Source organism: Coffea eugenioides, chromosome 8 (assembly GCF_003713205.1).
Source record: "Coffea eugenioides isolate CCC68of chromosome 8, Ceug_1.0, whole genome shotgun sequence".
In the NCBI taxonomy this organism is placed as follows: Eukaryota; Viridiplantae; Streptophyta; class Magnoliopsida; order Gentianales; family Rubiaceae; genus Coffea; species Coffea eugenioides.
Window position 1 is genome coordinate 47,029,001 of NC_040042.1, and position 6,000 is coordinate 47,035,000.

Sequence of the window (6,000 nt, forward strand, 5' to 3'; positions counted from 1 at the left end):
ATAATAATCTACCACGGATGACAATCACCTCTGAAGAGGTTCGTTGTAATTGCAGTCAATTTCAAAACTTGAAAGTTCTAAAGTTCTATCCAAATTCATGGAGTGGAATATACTTTCGCATTTCTTAAAATTCAGCATTTTTCTGCTAGAAAAAAAAATGTCGCATTTGGAACTGGAATATCCAAAATGTCGCATTTTGCCTTTTTGATGGTAGCGTTAATGGAATTTCCAGTCCAAAGTAGAATATCAGAATCCTTTCCAAAGCAAAAAGAAATAATAAGATTGGAATTATGTATTTTACAAGGAGCTAATCTGCTGGTCACTTCCGCCATCGTCTCTCACCAGAAGAATAAAGAGCTTTCGTCTAAGAAGAAAAACAGAACAAGACCATCTTCTCTTCACAGGTGGTGTCTAAGCAAACCAAGCAGTATTTAAGCCATTTGTGTAGCAAATTACAACGCACACGGTCTCTGTTCATTTTAAAACTTTTGCCCGAGTACGAGAACCCCACTTGAAACGATGAATATCCCACTTTTAAAATACAAATAGCAAAAATATCTAGTAACTATGATGTAATTTTTGGGGTGGCAATCTATTGAACTGTGCATTACCAGACACGACATTCTGATATTTCCCAATTTAGATCAAATGGAAACCACTTGCTTATTCTTTCTAAAGAAAACCCAACAGGGATCAAATCCAGAAACCGTGATCTCCGCCCAAACTGTTCATCAGGTAGGGCTTGCTCTATACTGGGACCAAAACATGCTACAGAGTTAAATCGTACCATATTCCTAGTCTTTGCTCCTTTTTTGTTTTTCGTTTTTGTTTTTGCAGGAGGAGAAAAAAGGACTGTAATCAAAACGAGCAAACCCATGATTTCTTGGACCTCTTAAATATATGGTAAAAAACCTTCAATCCGGAAGCAATCCCGCGGAGCAAAAATGGACCAAAATGTACAGAGTTTCCGTTAAGATTGGGCCTGACTCTGGTTTCAGTCCAGTGTCATAACTCTAACCAATTCGGTTATGCACATAGGCTCATAACCTGATGAATTTTGCAGCTCGCCAGTCACGTCACATACCCTAATGCTGGATAGGATACGAATAGGAAGATCAGACTTGAAGTGACTTGATCTGCTATATACTCACTTTTTGATTTTATTTTATTTTGATTTTTGTTGGAGCGATCTGTCTTACTTTTAACCCCTGAATAATAAACCATGCATGTCCGTAAAGCTTGAGATCCAGAGGCAAAGACAGGGCAACTTCTTGTGGCCAATGAGTGCAATACTTAGCTTAGTTAGGGGAGCTTTTTATACTATCATCTCAGACGGCAATTCAAATGAATGTTCAACTGTACAGTTTGAAAGCTAACGCATTTCTTTTAATATATATACATATACGTATATATATATTTGATGAATGGCTTCCATTTGATAATCCAATGAATTGTGAATCTTTGAAGCTTCTGCTTTTCCCCGAGTATAAAATGGGTCAATTAATGGCAGTGGAAGGAATAGACGGTATGGAAATACTCCAAGCTTTTCTATCCTTATTCCTTGCCCGCCAACTGACTGCAAAAAGATACGAATGTGCATCCTCTCCAACTGTACAGTATCAAAGCACAGACTACACATCTGCCGACACCAACACTTGCGCACTACTTCTTGTGAAGGTTCGGGTTCGGCCATGCCGTGTGCGGACAAATTAATTGGAACTCTCTCTGTTGGTGGTGTGTGTGTGTGTATATATATATACACACACATACACATATGATGATTGTCTTCACCCTTGAATTATTATCGATAGCGGAAAGCTCATGTCCATCAACGACTTCTAATAATGAACTTTAATTTCCGTTTGCCTAGCCCTAGTCTAAATATAGCATTATTATTTCTAGAATGGTGCATATGGTGATTAGAGTTAAATTCACTCAAAAAAAAAAGAAGACTAGTGTGGTCCTCACTCACTGAGTAAAATGCCACGGAGTATTATAAGCAATGAAGTTTTTTTTTTACGCTAATGATAATATTTTTATAACATAATTTATCTTAATCTTGAGGGAGAGGAGTTTAAAGAGACTGTGTATAAGGAGTTAATAGATATAAGAACTTGATTAGATCAAATGGTTACTCTCACACCTTTTTAAAATTTTTTTTACTGTAGATGAAATTCGAACCTTGATTTGCAACCTAAAGAGGGACTTGACTTGCTGGAGTTTGAATTTTTGGGCTCAGTGATTGTATCATAAGTAGGGATCGTGAGCAGTTTGGTCAAAAGTTTGAGTTGACCGAGCTCGAGTAGAGCTCGAACGGCTCGATAAGCTAAACGAGTTGAGTTTGAGCATCCAAAAGTGATGCTCGAAGGCTCGTCGAGCCTTATGGAGTTTTTTAATTTTAATTATTTAATATATTATTATTATAAAATTATTTTTATATCCAAAAGAGTTGTTGAATTTATGAAATGTTTCAAATCGTATAAAAATTTTAAAAGGGCAATAATGCCTTTCACACAAAAATTATCAAGAAAATGAAATTTAGTAACTCGAGCTCGATCAGGCTCGATTGATTCGAGCCCATGCGAATCGAGCTCGAGTATTGCGAGCAAGTTTCGAGCTCGAGCTCGAGCTCCAATAATACTACTCGTTCGAGTTCGAGTACCTTTCTTGTATGTCGAGTCGAACTCGAGTATGGCGATACTCGAGTTCGACTCGACTCGACTCGATTACAGCCCTAATCATAAGCAATGTAATGGATATGGAGTAATGCAATTCGTAAATTTTTCTGAAAACGTTGGCAGTATATTTTATTGGTGGTAGTACGAAGTTTCAGTATTTACACACACACACATATATATATATATATATATATATATTAACTTTTAGGCAGACGACAAAATGCTGAGGCGAAAACGCACCTTGCAGTGTGGAGAGCTGGACTCAGAGTCAGGACACAAATCCCTCGTCGCGCAGCCAGCCACGTAGTAAGAAAGAAGCCGATCATGTGATGTCACCATTATATTATATTATATTATTATAAAGAGCCAAAGTTATTTTTTTTTTTTCCAAAACGATAACAGTTAATTGCATGACACGAATTTTAGATGGAAGGGCATAAATGTCTAATTATTATTCTACTACAAAGGAGGACCGGGTGGGTGTTGATTGTTATTCCTTTGGTTGGTTGGTTGATTATGGAAACGAAAGGGACTGCCTAGCCAGGGGCCAGGGCTTGTCCGGATTGGATTTACTATTTTAGATTAGCTTAGATACTTGGGCGGCGTACAAACGGAATCTAGCTCAGTAGCGGTTTCCACAGAAGATGTGAAAAGTATGGAGGTCGAGTCCCAATCGGAACCAAATTTTACCCAAAAAGTCTGCTGCATTCCAATTGCATGAGCCTTACTGAAATATTTTAGTGTCTTAATAGTGATGCGTAATTGTCAATGGTATTACCTTACTGGAGAACCATAATCGGTCTAGCAATTTTTCTTTACAAAAAAAAATAAAACTTTCTACACGTGCATTAAGAAACGCGATAAATTTTGAGATTCTTTTGAATTAAAAATTTTTAAAATTTAAAAGTACATTACTTAAATTTGAGCAAAATTTATTAACATGTGGCATTTCCTATGTGGACTTCCACGTAGGAAGTGATACGCCCATGTTACGATAAAAATTCCGATGACATACATCTCATTACGATCTATATTCAATATCCTCTAACATATATAAATGAGACCAATCAAATTACAGTAGAAATCTACAATGCTTTTTTATTTAATTTAAGGAAAAAAGTTCCAAATCTTATAAGAGAGAAGGAGAAAGAATTATAGGCGAAATCTATAATGATTTTTTTATTCAAGAACAAAAATTCAAATAGGAGAAAATAGAGGATTTGAAAATTAATCAGGAATTTTCGTATTCACCGTCACCTTACTGATTAACAACTGAATTTGTTCTCGTAACAATCTATCATGCTTTACTTGTATCTTTTGTAACCTTTATCTATATACTATAGTAGACGATGATATGAATTGTAATGTTTAACTAGCATCTTTATTATATTTATCTTCTTTTATTACCAAAAAGTTTTTTTAAAAAATGCTTTACCAATGCTTTACTCTGTTCAAGTTTGTGGGTTGTAGAAATCCAATAACACCCAATGTTTTAAAAATCAGATTGGATCGATCGATTCAAAAATCAATCATATTTCCGGTCTAATTCAATTATTAATTCAAAAGTTCAATCGAATGGGTCAAAATTTGATTGGATCGATAATCGATAAACACCTAGAGATTGAATTAGGGTTTACTAATTTTTTTAAACAAATATTTCAACTTTATTCATAATTCAAATATTTCATTGCAAAATAATTTTTTTAAAAAAAATAATTCAACTTTTGAACCGGGCCGAACCGGTCAAATCGATTGATCGCAAGTCAAATACTCTTCCAATCCACTCCATGATCCGCCACCCCCCCCCCCCCCGGGTATGGCGCGCTGCTAGGGTCGCCATAAAACTGAGAAATTTGCACGCGCATATGACGGTGGGAACCCACAATCCACTAAGGCAAGAGTCAATCAGCACCGCCCAAACAACACTTTTCAATCACGCTGCCTTTGTATTCTATGATGCTAATTATCATCCCTCCCTCTCTGGCTTTTTACTGTAGGGTCAACATCAAATGTGGGACAGACAACGTTTCGGTTCTTATGGAAGAACACCTGTTCTGTTCCCTACCTTGTGGATCCCACTTTGCCCGCCACCTCTGACGGATTTGATTCGCCGCCAATCCTGGCCATCCATTTATTCCCATTCCCGTATGAATAGAACTATCCCCATCCCAAAATGGCTCCTTCTACCTTACCAGTCTTTGACTCTTTTCATTGTTCTTGTCACGCCTTACCGCAAACTATTCTCATCGCATTTAAACTGCAGCAGGTATTAAATTAGGAGATGGAGCAGGTTCGGTTGGATTGGATACAGTTAAGTACGGTTAATATATTTCATCTACAATTTGATGTCTGTTTATAGATGCAATTATGTTTATATTCTGATTTAATATGCACGTATAAAATTTATATTTACATCAAGAGTAATTATATAAACACATACCGTGTTGTGCAAAAAAAAAAACAACTGCATGATTGTACGAAAATTACAATCTTACTTGTCATTACCCTCCAGTTCGATGAAAAAACAGTTGCTAACAGTATACTAGTAACATTTAGGGTGCGCTTCATAAAATTAAAATTTGAAAACTGAGGTATGAATTCATTAAATTATTGAATTGTTAAATATTAAATCTAATATATTTGAATGCATATCACATAAGTGAATAGTTTATCACTTAATTTTAAGAACAAGTTTTACTTAGAAAATTCAGTGCCACTTAATTAAATCAGATGTTCAATTTTTGGTTATCAAATGATCTGAATATATTAAAATCTGAATCCATTAAATTTAAGTGATGAATTGAATTATTAAATATGTCTCACACTTCTTAACAAATGAACACTCAGCCCAACCAACATTTTCACGTCCCTTCGACTGACTTCTTTATTTCACCTCTTACCATCGTGCAGTTCTTTCGAGGAGTAATGCATGTGTTACAACTACAAACCGGAACGTGACATTTATTCTTTCCTGCAAGTTTCATTTACTCGTGACAATTTTCAAATGATTAGCAAATCTTTTTTTTTTTTTTAACGAGCATCGCCATTGGCTCTGCTCCTACTCTAATTTATTTTTAAGAAAGATCCAACTGATCTCATTAGAGAATCGACAAGAATTAAACTACTATCGAATCAGGCAATTATAGTTTTTTACATTCACATGGATTTGAGAAAGTCACATATAATGGTAAAGTAATAAAAGGTAAAATTCGAATTATTAATCTTTTATCGCACCAAAACTTTAAGTTATTGGTGATGGCTAACAACTCAAATGATTAGCAAGTACAATTTTTGAATCGAAATATTTAGGACCTCTCGTCAA